Below are 16,626 nucleotides of genomic sequence, written 5' to 3' on the forward strand. Positions count from 1 at the left end.
TTTCCATTCTCAGCAAATTCTTGCACCCATGTTTTGGGAATTCTCAGCAAATTCCCAAAACATGAGATAGTTAATTGCACGTGCTTGGGTGCTTTGAACTTTTCCTCATTTATGTATATGAAGGATACTAAAATGATGTATATGTTAGAACTGTGGATAGTCAAGTTTAGGACAAAAATGTTAAATGCAGCGAAATTTGCAATTCATTAACATAGGTACTAAAACAAGACCGTGTTAGGAAAAGAAGGTTCCTGAAATGGTGGTTGACATCAAATTTGTGGAAAGAAACCCTTCGCTTTCAGTCTACGTGATCTGGTGTATGGCCATACCTGTGACACATGTCTCTAAAACTAGTGAAACGCAATAGGCAAGGAACCACTGATGTCAGCATAGCCAATAATTGTTTTTTCTCTATTGTTTCTTAGTAATGATGGAGTTTCAAATGTTTTTATTATTTTATTATATTAAATGACAGAAAGGTAAAGATATTATGAAGCTACGTGCAGTGATATCAGCCTTATACTAGGAACTTGGGATGTCCAAATTGTAACATTACTCAAATAAAATCAAATATTACTTTGATAGCCTCCCAGATCTGGAATCAAAATCCTTATCCTCAATCCCTCCTAATATTCAAGACTTCCAGCATTCATAAGATTTCTTGTCTTCAGAGGGAGTCTATCCTGATGAAATATTGCAGATATTGATCCACTTGTGTTCTGGATATAGTGTTTGCCAAGGCGTGGTACCTTGCAGTAGGATCAAATTACCTATAAAGCTGGGCCAGAAGAGGCCATTGGAGAATCTTTAGCGTTAGCTGTAACAGGAATGAAATCTTATTAGGGTTTCCAGGAACATTAGATAAGCAGTAAGGACAGGGGCTTGTATGGAGTGGAGCCTGTGAGACAAGTTGTGTGCTTTGCATGGTAGAGTAAGAAAAATAAGACTGTCTAAGCTCTTTGGAGCTCAACACATCATGAATGAGTCCAAGTTGTTGGCCATCAAGTTTTTACTCTTCTTGGACATTAACTTTACTTTGATCTAATTGTAACTGTGACCTACTTCTTCATTCTTGAAATAAGGCAGTATATAGCATAGTTTTATTTTACAAGAGCCCACAGTTAAGAGACTTTAATTTTTAAAGATACTTGGAACTTTTAAAATGTTGACAGTTTTAAAGACTGTGGAACTTTTAAAATATGAACATTTATATTGCGATGTGAGAATGTTATATTTTGATGTTAATATTATCACAAGGTGTTGATTACAAAGAATGGAAAGGTTCAGGCTTAACTCAGATGTGTTTGTGTGCCAAATTGACAAAGGTACATTTGTAAGGGCTATTCTGGTTGTCAACTTGACAAATCTAAGAACTTCAACTGGAGAATTGTCTCCATCACACTAGTCTGCAGGCGTGCCTGTGAGCCTCTTTCTATTTGCTAATTGATGTAATAGGCTATAGACCACAGTGAATAGCACCATCTCTCCTTAGTTGAGCATGGGTTCCATAAGAAATGTATTCGACCAACAGAGAAATCAAGCCAGTAAGCATCTTTCCTCCACCGTCTTCTATTCAGCCCCTCCCTTCTGATTCCTGCTCTGAGCTCCTGTTCTAGATTCCTTCAGTGATAAACCTTAGCATGGAAGTGAAAGAAACCTTTTCTTCCGTGCTCGCTTCGGCAGCACATATACTAAAATTGGAACGATACAGAGAAGATTAGCATGGCCCCTGCACAAGGATGACACGCAAATTCGTGAAGCGTTCCATATTTTTGCAATCAAAAAGGAGGAAATCATGAAATTTGCAGGCAAATGGTGGGATCTAGAAAAGATCATTCTGAGTGAAATATCCCAGAAGGAGAAAGACAAACATGAGATATACTCACTTATATAGACCTATAAGATATGATAAACATAATGAAATCTATACACCTAAAAAAGATAATCAATTGAGCGGACATGGGGTAAGATGATCAATCCTCGTTTAGAAAGACAGATGGGATGTGCATTGAACGTATGACAGGAGTCTACTGAGCGCATCTGAAAGACTCTAACTAGCAGTGTTTTCAAAGCAAAGACTCATGACCAAACCTTTGGCAGAGTACAGGGAATCATAAGAAAGAAGGGGAGTTAGTCTGATGGGGAAAGGATAGGATCTCCACAAGGACCAAATATATCTGGGCACAGGGTCTTTTCTGAGACTGACATTCAACCAAGGACCATGTATGGATATAACCTAGAACCTCCACTCAGATGTAGCCTGTGGTAGCTCAGTAACCAATTGGTTTCCCAAAGTGAGGGGAACAGGGACTATTTCTAACAGGAACTCGATGACTGGCTCTTTGGTCTCCCCACCCCCGAAGGGAGGAGCAGTCCTGTTAGGCCACAGAGGAGGGCTTTGCAGCCAGTCCTGAAGATACCTGATAAAACAGGATCAGATGAATGGGGAGGAGGTCCCCCCCATCAGTGGACTTGGAAAGGGGCACGGTGGAGATGAGGGAGGGAGGGAGGGAGGGACTGGGAGGGAATGAGGGATCGGGACACGGCTGGGATACAGAGTTAATAAAATGTAACTGATAAAAAATAAATAAATAAAAAATAAAATAAAAAAAAAAAGAAAAAAAAAAGAAACCTTTTCTTCCTCAAGTTGACTTGGTCATAGTGTTTATCACACCAACAGAGAAGACAAAAAGACACATTTTTTTTTTCACTTTGTATCCCTGCTACAGCCCTCTCCCTAGTATCCTCCCAGTCCCATCCACCTTCCCTCTTCTCCCCCATGCCCTTTCTTTAGTGCCCTGATAAAGGGGGACCTCCTCCCCTTCTATCTGACCCTAGCCTATCAGGTCTCCTCCAGACTGGCTACATCATCTTCCTTTGTGGCCTGGCAAGGCTGCAACCCCCAGGGCAAGACAATCAAACAACCAGCCACTGAGTTCATGCCAGAGACAGCCTTACTAGAGAACCCACTTGGAAACTGAGAAGCCTATGGTCTTCCTCTGAAGAGAGGGTCTAGATCTCTTCATGCATGGTCCTTGGCTGGACTATTGGTCTCTGCAGGACCCCCTGGGCCCAAGTTTTTTGGCTCTGTTGTTTCCCTTGTGTAGTTCCTGTCCCCTCCTGGTATTTGTATCTCCCTCTTCTTCCATAAGGTTTCCTGCACTCTGCTCAAAGTTTGGCTGTGAGTCTCAATATCCCCTTTGATATCCTGTTGAGTAGACTCTTTCAGAGGTCCTCTGTGGACGGCTACTCTCCTGTTCCTTGTTCTCTCCTACTTCTAATGTCTATCCTGTTTGCCCTACTGAGTGAGGATTTAGCATTTTTCCTAGCGTCTTCCTTGTTGTTTAGCTTCTTTAGGACTATAGGTTTTAGTATGTCTATCCTATAATATAGGGCTAATATCCACTTACATGTGAGTATATACCATATGTGTCTTACCACATTCAGAGTGATCTTTTCTAGTTCCCACCATTTGCCTGAAATTTTCATGATTTCCTTGTTTGTAATTGCTGAGTAGTACTCCACTGTGTAAATGTACCACACTTTCTGTATCCATTCCTCCGTTGAGGGATGTCTAGGTTGTTTCCAGATTCTGGCTATTACAAATAAAGCTGTTATGAACATAGTTGAGCAAATGTATTTATTGAATGGCGGGGCATCTTTTGGGTATATGCCTAGGAGTGGTATAGCTGGATCTTGAGGTAGCACTATTCCTAATTTTCAGAGAAAACACCAGGTTGATTTCCAAAGTGGTTGTACAAGGTTACATTCCAACCAGCAATGGAGGAGCAATCCTCTTCAGCATGCATCATCCCTTGAGTTTTCAATGTTAGCCCTTCTGATGGGTGTGAGGTGAAATCTCAGGGTCATTTTGATTTGCATTTCCCTGATGACTGAGGACACTGAACATTTCTTTAAATGTTTCCCTGCAATTGGATATTCCTCTGTTGAGAATTCTCTGTTTAGGTATGTACCCCATATTTTAATTGGGTTACTTGGTTTGTTGGTGGTTAAGTTCTTCAGTTCTTTAAATATTCTGGATATTAACCCTCTGTCAGCTGTAGGGTTGGTGAAGATCCTTTCCCAGTCTGTAGGCTGTTGTTTTGTTCTGATGACAGTATCCTTTGCTTTACAGAAGCTTTTCAGTTTCCTGTGGTCCCATTTATTAATTGTTGATCTTAGAGCCTGTGCTATTGGTGTTCTGTTTAGAAAATGTCTCCTGTGCCAATAAGGTCACAGCTTTTCCCCACTTTTTCTAACGGATTTAGTCTGGTTTTATGTTGAGGTCTTTGATCCACTTGGACTTTAACTTTGTTCAGGGTGATAAATATGGCTCTATTCACATTTCATGTCCTTTTTTTTTTCATGTTGCTGTATTCAATAGATGTTAGCCTTGCCGTAAATGCCTCTAAAGGAGAAAATCAAACCATTACTTGAAACAATAAACAGAAATTTTGGCTTCATTATTAACAAGAGCATTGCAACAGTCAAAATCCCATTATACAGCAAAAAAAAAAAAAGTTAGAATACACTCTCTCTAAACCCTTTGCTCCTTTGCTAGTATTTTTCAGAAGTATAGCAATAGGTTAAAAAGGTTCTAAACTGTCTTTAGTGTCTCTTCCACTTTTGTTTTAGACTGAAAAGATTTGAATCTAATATCAACCTGTACTTCCTCTTACCTTAGTGAAATTTCTTCTATCACTTAAGCCTCTTAAATACAGGAATATCATTCGGACCCAATGTTTTGAAAAATCAAAAAATATTCACTCATGCTGCAAGTTTGTAAATATCAGTAATTTTTAAATATTTTTATGTTCCTGTCTCTGAAATATCTTCTATTCAAATAAAAAAATCATTAACATAGTAAAGATTGGACGTTTTTGCTTGCTTGTTTTGTTTTTCCATTAGCATGGTTGTTGATATTGACTCCATTATTAGATGCCATAATGCACCATTTTACTATGTATTAATTTTTATATTGCAATATTTTCCATGCTATAAAATAGAATTCAAGCTGTTAATGTTAAAATTATGCCATGTGTTAACACAAAGAGGATATTTCTTCTTTTATTCTCCAACAAATATTTCATGACCTAAGTATACAAGAGGTAGTCTATACAAATTTTAGCTCATACTGTTCCTTTGGGGTTTTTTTTCAAAAGTTTATTCTATGAAACCCTATTTAACAGCTATAATTGTAAGCTCTTTAAGGGTGGATATACAATAAATTGTACTATTTCCATATGACCATAAGTACACTTCATATAATCTCATATAACATATACTTAATCCAAAATAAGTTATTATGAGTCAGATTATACACCAACTTCCCTTCTATACAAAATTGTAAACTCAACATAATACTTTCTATTTTGTCCTGATTATAACAAGCTACCATTACAGTGCATTCAATAAAAATTGTTGAATTCACCTGAGTTAACACAGATTCAAAATAACTGAAACAAGCTTTCATGGGTACACATAATTAAAACATGGATTAGTTAGAAATGAATTAGGATTGGTCATTAAAAGATGTGTAAAAGTTGGAGAGACAAGTCAAGAAAGTGTTTCTAGATGAAATGGTATAATGAGGATAAGCCTGGAAGTGTGAATCTAAAATATTTACTTATTGCTTCTTCAAAGAACATGATATATTCATCTCTTCTATTTATCAGTGGTTACAAAAATATTGTTTCTTTTATTCACATAACAAATACTATTTAGTTTACATTCAGTGTTTTATTTTGTTTCTATATGTAATGTTGAGCCCAAATATTGAACACTAGATACAAGAGAATCAGTTGTGACAATATGAATAACGAAAAATTAAGAATAAGTAATTTTCCTAATATCCATTTCTTTTTTTTTTTTTTTTTTTACTCTGTAGCAAGTGTTCTTGGTTTGACACTGCCATTAAAATCATCATTCCAGCCAGCAGAGGCAGAATCCACAGACCCAAATAAGCTAGTAGCAAGGAGGGCTCAAGTGAGGGTGTTAGAATATCACTCAGAAGAGGAAATAGAATAGACAGCAAAAGTGGATGAAGAGAGGAAACTGGACAGAAGATGAAATGGAGAGGGAAACAAGGGTAGGGATCAGATGTGGGGGAAGTCAGGGTGGAAGGTCAGAGGGCTGGAACAAGAAGGGAAAGTGAGGGGAAACATCTCTTTGAAAAGTTGGAGGCTTGTGACAAGGTAGGTTCTTGGGACAACATGGGTATGACTCTAGGGAGGGGAGATGATATGAAGACTGAAGTGACCATCTCCTAGCCAGGCTGAACTAATGGAAGGAGGGGAACAACAACCCACTGACAAAACCTTTGATCCCAATATTACCCTGCCTACCAGAAGTGCAGGGATAAAGAAGGAACAAAGATTGAGGGAAGGTCCAAACAATAATTGGTCCAAAGTGAGACTCACCCATGGTAAAGAGCCAGCCCCTGACACTAATAATGATGCTCTGCTATGCTTTCAGACAGGAGCCTAACTTGACTGGCCTCAGGGAGGTGCCAGCCAGCAGTGGATCTAGATAGATGCTGGGACTTGCAGCCAAGCATGGGCGGAGCTCTGGGGGTCCTGTGGAAGTGTTGGGGGAAAGATGGAAGGACCTGGAGAGGACAGGAACCTCACAAGAAGACTGACAGAGACAACTAACCCAGCCTCATGGGCCCTTTCAGAAACTGAGACATCAACTAAGGAGCACACATGATCTGGATCTAGGCCCCTTTCACACATGTGGCCAAGGGGCACCTTGGTCTTCATATGGGCAGCCTGGTAAGTGAAGGGGGCTGGTGCAGTTTTTAGCATGGACTCTAGTTCCTGCTTTTGGTTCACTTTCCCCTGGCAGGGCTTCCCGGCCTGGCTTCAGTGGATGAGTTCAGTCCTCATGTGACTTGATGCACTATTTCCTTGATATAGGAAAAGGGGAAGTTCCCCTTTTCTAGAGGGGATGAGAGGGAAGTGGAAGTGGAAGAATGGGGGCATTTGGAGGAGAGAAGGGAGGGGTCACCCTTGGTATGTAAAGTAAATAAACTAAAAAATTTTCTGTTCCCCACTAACTTGCGTGTTAAATGTTTGTGACAGACAGCCTCACTATTCTGGGGTGAGGTAGAAACCCTAGAAAACAGGGCCTATCTGGAGAAAGTGTGTCATTGGGGATATTCCTTTCAAGTTTGCCCAGGCTCTTTTCTATTTTTTTTTCTCTCTACTCCCTTGCTAATACAAATGATTAGCTACAAACGACGCTTTTTCTCATCAAGAACATAGGAACAATGCAGTCAGCCATAACACACTGAGTCAACTCAAACTGGGAGGTAAAGAATTCTGCCCTGTGGCAGTCACAGTGACAAAGTGAAAACAAAGAAAATAGGTACCAAGAGCAGACTAATTGTGCTGAGTACCTAACCAGGTGGTTGTTGAGCACTGAAATGTGTTTGAGATAGGAATTTGCAAGTTTGGAGATGTAGGCTAGAGATGAAGAATTCTGCAAGCAGAGCTTAATGGGCAATTATGACATGTTCTCAGAATAACAGAATGTCAATGAAAGTGTGGACTAGGGAGACAGTGCTAATGAACTTTGTTTGATTGAGACTTGTGCTATAGGCTATTCCATATGATATTCTGGAAATAACTTCTCTACAACTTGTCCATGTTCTCTGTTTTGTGGGCTACTGAGCTTAATAATTAAACTCTGCTGCCTTTGTATAAACCAGTGAAGGAGAAGAGTGATTGTAAGAAAAAGTTTACTATATACCAAAGAGAGGGAGAGAGGACATCCATCTGAAATTCATAAGGGAGTGCAATATAGTAGTGGCAGGTGTAAAGGCACAGAATGATGAGACGGGGAGAGGAGGAAACTGAGGTGAAATTCATCCTCAGAAAGTTGTCATGAGCAGGTGGCACTAGACACATGACCTCATCACTAACTCCCTTTGCACTGGGTCAGACCTTATAGACCAGACTCTGAGATTTGGGATACAAGGCTGCTATTTGGAGAGAAAAGGGTAGCATGTCTCTGATTTTGGCAGCCACCTACACTGAAAAGTTATTGCCATTTCTATGAAGCATTTCCTGTCTCAATGTTGTGTAAAAATTGTTTTCCATCACTTCTGATTGGTTAATAAAGAGCTGAACAGCTTACAGCTGGGCAGGAAAGTTAAGGTGGAACTTCTGATCCCTGTGGTGGTGCTACCAGGTAGAGAGCAGAGAGAGAGAGAGGGAGATGGAAAGGGAGACGGAGAAGGTTCCCATGGAGACATGGATGGAGGGAGCTGGAGCAGCCAGGGTGAGGCCAAGATGACTGGTAACTGGGCACAGAGCAGGGAAGTAGTACAGACCACTATTGACAGGGTAGACTAGCTCAATATCTGCCCAGATATAGTGCTTGAAACTTATTGATAAATATAAAAAACAAGTTGTAAATAAAAGTACCTGAAAGGCTCCATAAGCCTCAAAGATGCAGCAAAATTTTCATATCAACTATATGCTTCTTGGCATAAAATTTAGTAATTCTTTTTGTATTTTTGTTTCACTCCATACTTCTCTGCATAAGAGAAACAACATGCAATTATTCACTTGCATAACTAATATTATGAAATTAAAATAAGGAGTGTTAGAATAAAGCTAAGGAGAGGTCCCTTGGCAGGTTGGAGGCCAGCATGTGTCACTAAGCAACAGATCTAATGGAAGAGGTTTATTGGGGAAGGGGAGAATAAAGGGCCATCCTGGAGTGGGGAAATGAGGGAGAGAGAGACAGACAGACACACAGACACACAGGCAGACACCTAGACAGGCAGAGAGACAGGGAGACAGAGTGAACAAACAAGTTTGAAAGTGTGATCTGGGTGTCCACACCTTTTAAAGGGGGGTGCCTGTCACTAGGGGAAATGCAGTGCACCTGGCAGGGCTGGGTGACAGCATAAACTGAGTCACAGAAAGTCAGGCCTGCCGAGTGCACCTAATTTACAAGAAGTGAATAGAAGAAATACATTGATTTGCAGGTAATGATCCAAGGAGGTAGGTAAAAGTATCACATTAGCATTATAAAGGAAAGGAAAGATCATTAAACACTAGGTGCTAGTGAAGAATAATTTAAACCACTCAACAGAAGCAGTCATTGTATGCTTTAGAAGTCAGGAAGGGAAGATATAAGACTTTAATGTCACCTGCTAGAAAAAAAAATGATTCTTCTATGTAAGTGAAATTGGATTTTTATGAACAGATTATGGCAATGTGGGTTAGAATAAGGAAGACAATGAAAAATGAAATGAAACACTACCCATGGGTAAATGATGACCTTATGTGGTGAGACTTTGATGTGTAAAGAATCACTTTGTAATTTAAAATCCAATACAGCATTTCAGATGCAAAACTATAACCTTCATATTTTTATTTTCAAGTTGGGGAAAAAAAGCATTCATTTAAGTGTTTCTTCATAAATGTTTACAGAGGGATATATATATATATATATATATATATATATATATATATATATATATAAGTTTTAAGAAATCTGCAGGTCAATTTATTCCTTATTCATACTTGCCAAAATATTAAAACTATAATGACTTTTGGCCAAGTTGTTGTTTATTTTCCTTACCCTCAGATTGAAATTTTTTTCTATAACCACCAGGGGGCAATAAAGCACAGTAAGAGAAATAACAATGGTAGGGCTGGAGCAAATGTTCAGGAATTAAAAATCATATCTGTGGCTTGGTAAGGCTGCTCCCCCCTCAGGGGGAGGTGATCAAAGAGCAGGCCAATCAGTTCATGTCAGAGGCAGTCCCTCTTCCCATTACTATGTAACCCACTTGGACACTAAACTGCCACGGGCTACATCTGTGCAGGGGTTCTAGGTTATCTCCATGCATGGTACTTGATTGGAGTATGAGTCTCTGCGGGGGCAGCAGCCTTACCAGGCCACAGAAGATGACAATGCAGCCACTCCTGATGAGATCTGATAGACTAAGATCAGAAGGAAGGAGAGGAGGACCTCCCCTATCAGTGGATTTGGGGAGGGGCATGCGTGAAGAAGGGGGTGGAAGAGTGGGATCGGGAGGGGTGGAGGGAGGGGCTTATGGGGGGATACAAAGTGAATAAAGTATAATTAATAAAAATAAAAGATAAATAAACAAATAAATAAAAAAAGAAAAAATATCATATATTTGTTCAGCTATGTTCATTGCAGCTTCACTCATAAGAGACAGAATCTGGAAACAACCTAGATGCACCTCAACCAAAGAATGCATACAGAAATTAGGGCACATTTACACAATAGAATACTATTCAAATATTAAAGACAAGGAAGTCATGATATTCGAGGACAAATGGATGGAACTAAAAGGTAATCCTGAAAGGTAATCCAGAAGCAGAAAGATACACATGGTATATACTCACTTTTAAGCCATGTTAGCCATATAATATAGGATAACCATATGAAAATCTACAGACCTAAAGAAGCTAAACAACAAGGAAGACCTTAGGGAGGATGCTTAATTTTCATTCAGAATGGCAAACAGGATAGACACTGAAGCAGTGGAAGAGAGGGAACAGGACTGGAGCCTCCCATAGATGTCCTCTGAAAGGCTCCACCCAATAGGGGATTGAAACAGATGCAGGGACTCACAGCCAAACTTTGGGCAGAGTGAAAGGGGGGTATAGAAGGACCCAGAGGGGACAGGAGCTCCACAAGGAGACAATAAAGCCAACCAATCTGGGCCCAAGTATCCTGCAGACACTGATTTACCAACCAAGGACCATGCATGGAGAAGACCTAGACCTTCTGTTCAGATGTATCCCATAGGCAGCTCAGTCTCCTCCATAAGGGGAGCAGAGGGTGACTCTGACATGAACTTGGTCCTGCTCTTTGATCACCCCCCCCCTGGTGATGTGGCCTTGCTGGGAAACAGAGGAAGTGCATCCAGGCAGTCCTGATGAGATTTGATAGACTAAGGTCCCATGGCAGGGGAGGAGGACTTCCTCTTTCAGTGGACTACAGGAGGGGACTGGAGGGGGAGAGAGAGGAAGGGTGGGACCTGGAGATGAGGGAGAGACTACAGTCAGGATAGAAAGTGAATAAATTGTAAAAAATTAAAATTTAAAAAAGGTAGAAAAAAAATCACAATTCTAAGACGCTGACTAAATACATACCATCTGTAAATATAAGAACCAGGACATCATAGCTGACATCTTAGTGCAGGGATAGACAACAGAAAGAAGCAGAAAATCCAGGGATGGTTTGGACAGGCAGACAAGTCCCCACCCTGTGTATTGCATTCTTTAGGCACAAATACCAAAAGATATGTACAATGCCCCAGAAAGAAAACAGAAAAGTATTTTCTGCTAGAGTCTGAAAAGCATTTCTAGGGAGAGATGAAAGAGCTCACCTTGGATTTGCAATTGAGCTGCCCATGGATAGTATCATAGCTAGGGTGTCATGGAGATAGGGATGGTCCCTTCTGGGTGCCTTTCACTGAGTAGTCGGCTTGGTGTTACCAGCACAATCTAATTCTGAGGATGCACTAGTGACAACCCCTAGCAGGCTACTTCATTTGGGAGAGAGGAAGGATTTCATGATTGGAAGTTATTTCTGTGTTCCTCAAAGTATCAATATGTATTGTTGTCAGAATGGACAGTAACTTGAGGGATCATTAGTCAGAAAAAAATAAATTCCCATTTTCCCTTTTCCATGTGAATAAGTGACTAGATATGAATGGAACTGTAGAAGATGTCATTTAAATTTTTTTTTGCTTTTCTATTTAATTACGTGTACATGTGTGAGAGAGTGTGGGTTTGTGCACTTTAGGGCAGTGCTGAAAGCTCCAAAGGTGCTGAAATTACAGGAGTTTGTGAGCTGCCATATGACTATAAGGAATCACCACTGGGTCCTTTACGAGAAAGGTTTGTGCCCAACCTCTGAGCCATGTCTTCAGCTCAGGAATGCCACTTCTGATTCTGAAATTTTTTAACCATCATGAGAAAAAAAATTAATGGAAAACAGTCCTTGGACTATGAAGAAGATTAAAAAAAATGAGTTAGGAAACAAAGACAGTAATGTAATCCTGAAACTGTGCAAGAATGAATGTTACATCAACCCCTGCCGTCACGTGCATAATGAATTCAGTCTCTTTCATTACAGTCTATCACTGCAAGTAGAAAACCTCACTTTCATTATGCATATATAATTTTATATATTCTACCATGCTTCTAAGAATGTAGTCAAAAGTAAGATTGTACATTTATATTTCAAATGGTTACAATTGTTTATTTAAAAGACATACTTTCAACATTGTGACTATTAGTAATGTTAATTTAAAATTTGGAAAAGACCCATTATTAAGCAATTCAAGTGTTACTTAAAATGTATTATTCTCTGATATAACAAAAATAAATTTCACCTAAAAAGAACAATGTTCCAAACTTATCAAACAAAACAAACGTGTGGATTTATTTTGCTTGTAAATGTATGCAAATGACTCTTTATAAGTGATATAGGTACTTCTGAGCAGGCAGACTGTGGGAACCTCAGAGCACTGGTAGACTCTATCTTGTAGTCCCATACTGCTCTTGTCACTTTTATTCAAAATAATCAAGTACTAACAAAACTTTATGACTCATGAAGCTGCACTACATCTCTGGGTTACATCCTTCATGATACACTACATCTCCGCACTGCATCCTTTATGACTCATTAGGATGTGCTACGTCTCTCTACCACACATTCACTATATAATTTGTGCTGAGCCTCTGAACCATGTCTTCAGTATAAGAATCTCTCCTTTGAATCTGAAATTTTGTAAATATCCTGAGGAAAACAAAAATAAATGGAAAAACAATACGGGGGACCATGGGGAAGATAGAAAATGGCTTAGGAAACAAAGACAGTGATGTAATCATGAAACCGTGCCAGAGGAATGTGGCATCAACCCCTGCCATCATGTGCTTAATGAATTCAGTCTCTTTCAATGCAGTCTACCACTGTAAGTAGAAAGTGTGGTCAGTTGGGAAGTTTTAGCTAACAAAATTCTCCATCTCACAGGAATTGTCTTCTTTCTACAAACTTATAGAGGGCAACTTTGACATCCTTACTCCTCAGACTGTAGATCAGGGGGTTGAGCATGGGAACAATAATAGTATAAAACACAGATGACACTTTCCCTTGGTCCATGGAACTGACTGATGATGGCTGCAGGTACATGAAAGCTAAAGATCCAAAGAAAACAGCAACGGCCAAAATGTGGGAACTGCAAGTGCTGAAGGCTTTGGACCTGCCCTCGGTAGAAGGAATGCGGAGGATACTGGCAATGATGAAGACATAGGAGCTGAGGATGGTCAAACCTGGGACAATGATATTAAAAGAACTGAAGGACAGTCCTAGTGTTTCATTGATAAATGTACTGGAGCAGGATTGTTCCAATAGTGGTAAAAGGTCACAGAAGTAGTGGTTTATATCAAAAGCTTTGCAGAAAAGCAATCTAAGCAGACAGACTGTTTCACCTGTGGCACAAATCAAACCTACACTGTACATCCCCCACTACCATCCAGGAGCACACTTTATAGGACATCGTAACATTATACAGCAAGGGGTTACAGATGGCAACATAGCGATCGGACACCATGGCAGCCAGCATGTGACACTCTGAAACAGCAAAAACATCAAAGAAGCAAAACTGAGCCATGCATCCTGCGTAAGAGATGACACTCTTCTCCACCACAAAGTTCTCCAGCATTTTGGGCATGATGACACTGGACTGACAGAGGTCAACGAAAGACAGATTGCTGAGGAAGAAGTACATGGGGGTGTGGAGGTGAGGACTGAACAGGATTAGCACGACCATGCCCAGGTTTCCTAGGATGGTGACTGCATAGATTCCTAGGAAGAGGAAAAACAGGGGCAGCTGGAGCCCTGGCTTCTCTGTTAAGCCAGTGAGGACGAACTCTGTCAGAGTGGAATAATTTCCTTCTGCCATTTTCTTCTGAGTGCCTAGGTTGAAAGAGAAACAAGGTTTTAAGAGAGATACTTAATGTTCTTACTTTTACATAATAAAGGTTCAAATAGAATTCAAGTCTTCTCAATCGGGTATCTCCAGATATGCAAGTTCCTGGTCAATATTTTTAGTCAGAGCCCTGGAACCCAAATACATGAAGCATGTAATCAAATATCAGACTGGACAATTCTCATTTACGGTCCAGGCTTACGTGTAACATTTAAGTGTGAATCACACAACAATTGCTCTGGTAACTTGAGTGTTTCAAAATAGGTTTCCATGTCAGATTTACACTCATATTAGGACTCCAGAAGCAAAATACTTTTTGGTATGCTGAGATAATACATCAATAAAAATCAGTGACCAATATCATACTTAATGGTAAAAGCATTAAAAAAATCCCACCCCTAGGTAAAAACAAAACAAAATAAAACAAAAATCAACAAAAAGCCCTTCTGCCCTATTTATGTTTATTCATACTATAAGTGCTAGTTTAGGCAATGGAAGGACAAGATATAATTATAAGCATCCTGTTAGGACAGAAAAAAAGAAAAATTGTTTCTTTGGAAATTATAAATTATATACATATATGAAAAAATCTAAATTGGAATGTCAAAATAATGGGGAGGACAAGGTCCTAATTAGATATCTCTTGCCACCAAAGGAAACCTCCTGTGTCAGGAATGGTTTACATCTACCAAAGTGGTAGACAAACACATCCCATGAAAATCCTCAATAAACCCAGGCTATTACCAAGGCTAATGGATTCTCTCCACAAGTTGATGGTAGAGCCTTATTGTTTAAGATAATACCTACATAACTCAGTACACAAAGAGAAGTCTGAGCTGGTGCCTACCTAGAGCCTTCACTCCTACTGACTAGTTCATTAGTTCTGGGAAGGTACTCTGGACATTACCAAATGAGAAGTGTAAACACCAACCCAGTGAACCACAAACCCTGTTACCTACAATGGTGACCTGCCTGCAGAATACTCAGGTACAATAATGGGGCAAATGTGGTAGGAGTAACTAACCACTGTCTGTTTGCCCCACTCCATGAAATGGAGCCCATGCCCAACAGTGACTGGGTGGACAAGAACCTGAGAGTAGCTAGGCCAGGGATCTAGAGGCTCTGTATGCTACAGTTCTACTAAAAGTTGTAGGAATAAAATGACTCTTACGACGACATTCTGCTATACTCTAAGATCAGTATCTTGCTCAGCCATCACCGGAAAAGCTTCCTTCTACGGCAGTTAAGAACAAAAGCAGAAACCCACAACTGGACAATGTGCAGAGGTGAGAAAGACTGGACTACTCAACCCTAAATGGATATCTCCATAAAAATCTTTCCCCTTGGTGCTCAGGAAACTCTGGAGAAGAGGAAGCAGGAAGAATTTGAGAGCCAGTGGGAATGGAGTGGAATGGAGAATACCTAGGACACAAGGCCTTTTAAACACATTAGGAATAATGAACGTATAAATTCACAGATACTATTTCATCACTCACAAAGACCGCACAACTCTAAACCATGAGAGATCTCAGCCCCAAGTGGGGAAGTGGACACAAGCCCACATCCCTAACCCCGGAGCTATTTCTGATTGATGAACACATTTAGAGGTTTTTCTCCAATGGAATCTCACTGGGTGTACAAACTGCACGTAAGGACAATCCCAATACTGGCAGAAGGCCAAAACAAACAAACAAAAAACTCGATAGTATTTTTTTGAGTGTTTAGGTTATTTTGTTTCACCTCCTGTACAGATCTTTTACTTAAAGATTATGATTTCCTATTTTCTGCACATGCACGTGTTGGTGTTTCGCTGTGTTTTTTATAATTTTGGTTTGGTTCTTTTTTTTCTGTTTGTTTGTTCTGTCCTAATCTTGTTTGTTTTGTTTTATCTTATTGTTTTTAGATGCCTCTTTATATCCGAATAAAAGAGAGAAAGAAACAGTGGAGGTTTGGGGAGAGAGGAAAATGGGGAGCATCTGGGAAGAACTGGTGGAGAATTGGTGGAGGGATAACTGTAAACAGAATATATCATATAAAATCTATTTTCAATAAAATATTATAAGATGTTGACAGGAGAAAAAATTTTTTACACAAACGGAAGAGATTCTATGTTGAGGAGTTGAATGCACTGACTTCATGTGAATGTCAGTCCTTCTCGAATTTTCCAGTCCAATGTGTTTTTTATAAGAACCCTGCTCTTATAATTACATATATTGACAAGATGATTCTTAAATGCTCATAAGAATGCAGTAAACATGGAATAATCAACAGAGGTTTGAAAGAGAAGAATAAAGTTAGAGGTCTCATGTTTCCCTGTAAGCAAAAGCATAAAAAGTTATAGTAATCAAGACCATAAGCCACTTTCATAACTATAGTAACAGAGATTAAGAAACTCTAACTGACAATGTTTACTTGTGTTATCCCAATGATTGTGTTTTAAAAGTGAATCATAAAATTCAATGAAAAAATGATTTTTTAAACAAATTGTACTAGAATAATTAAATATCTGCATGGGAAATAATTATTTAGATCACTTTCCTAAACCAACCACAAAACTCCATTTAAACATGTAACAGATCCCTATAAAATGCTAACATAATATGGTATTATTAAAAGCCTGTGTATTTTTTACC

The 16,626-nt window shown here is 39.4% G+C and overlaps 1 non-coding gene and 1 pseudogene across 1 annotated transcript; one reads left to right on the plus strand and one right to left on the minus strand.

Annotated features, from left to right (window-relative positions):
* Nucleotides 1-1,667: 1,667 nt before the first annotated feature.
* On the plus strand, nt 1,668-1,774 carry LOC132652058 (U6 spliceosomal RNA). The gene has a single exon (XR_009589550.1). It is a non-coding gene; the product is annotated as a U6 spliceosomal RNA (small nuclear RNA).
* An 11,255-nt stretch (nt 1,775-13,029) lies between these two features.
* On the minus strand, nt 13,030-13,966 carry LOC110539983 (olfactory receptor 8G50-like; annotated as a pseudogene).
* Nucleotides 13,967-16,626: the final 2,660 nt, after the last annotated feature.

This window comes from Meriones unguiculatus, chromosome 1, assembly GCF_030254825.1.
Source record: "Meriones unguiculatus strain TT.TT164.6M chromosome 1, Bangor_MerUng_6.1, whole genome shotgun sequence".
NCBI lineage: Eukaryota > Metazoa > Chordata > Mammalia > Rodentia > Muridae > Meriones > Meriones unguiculatus.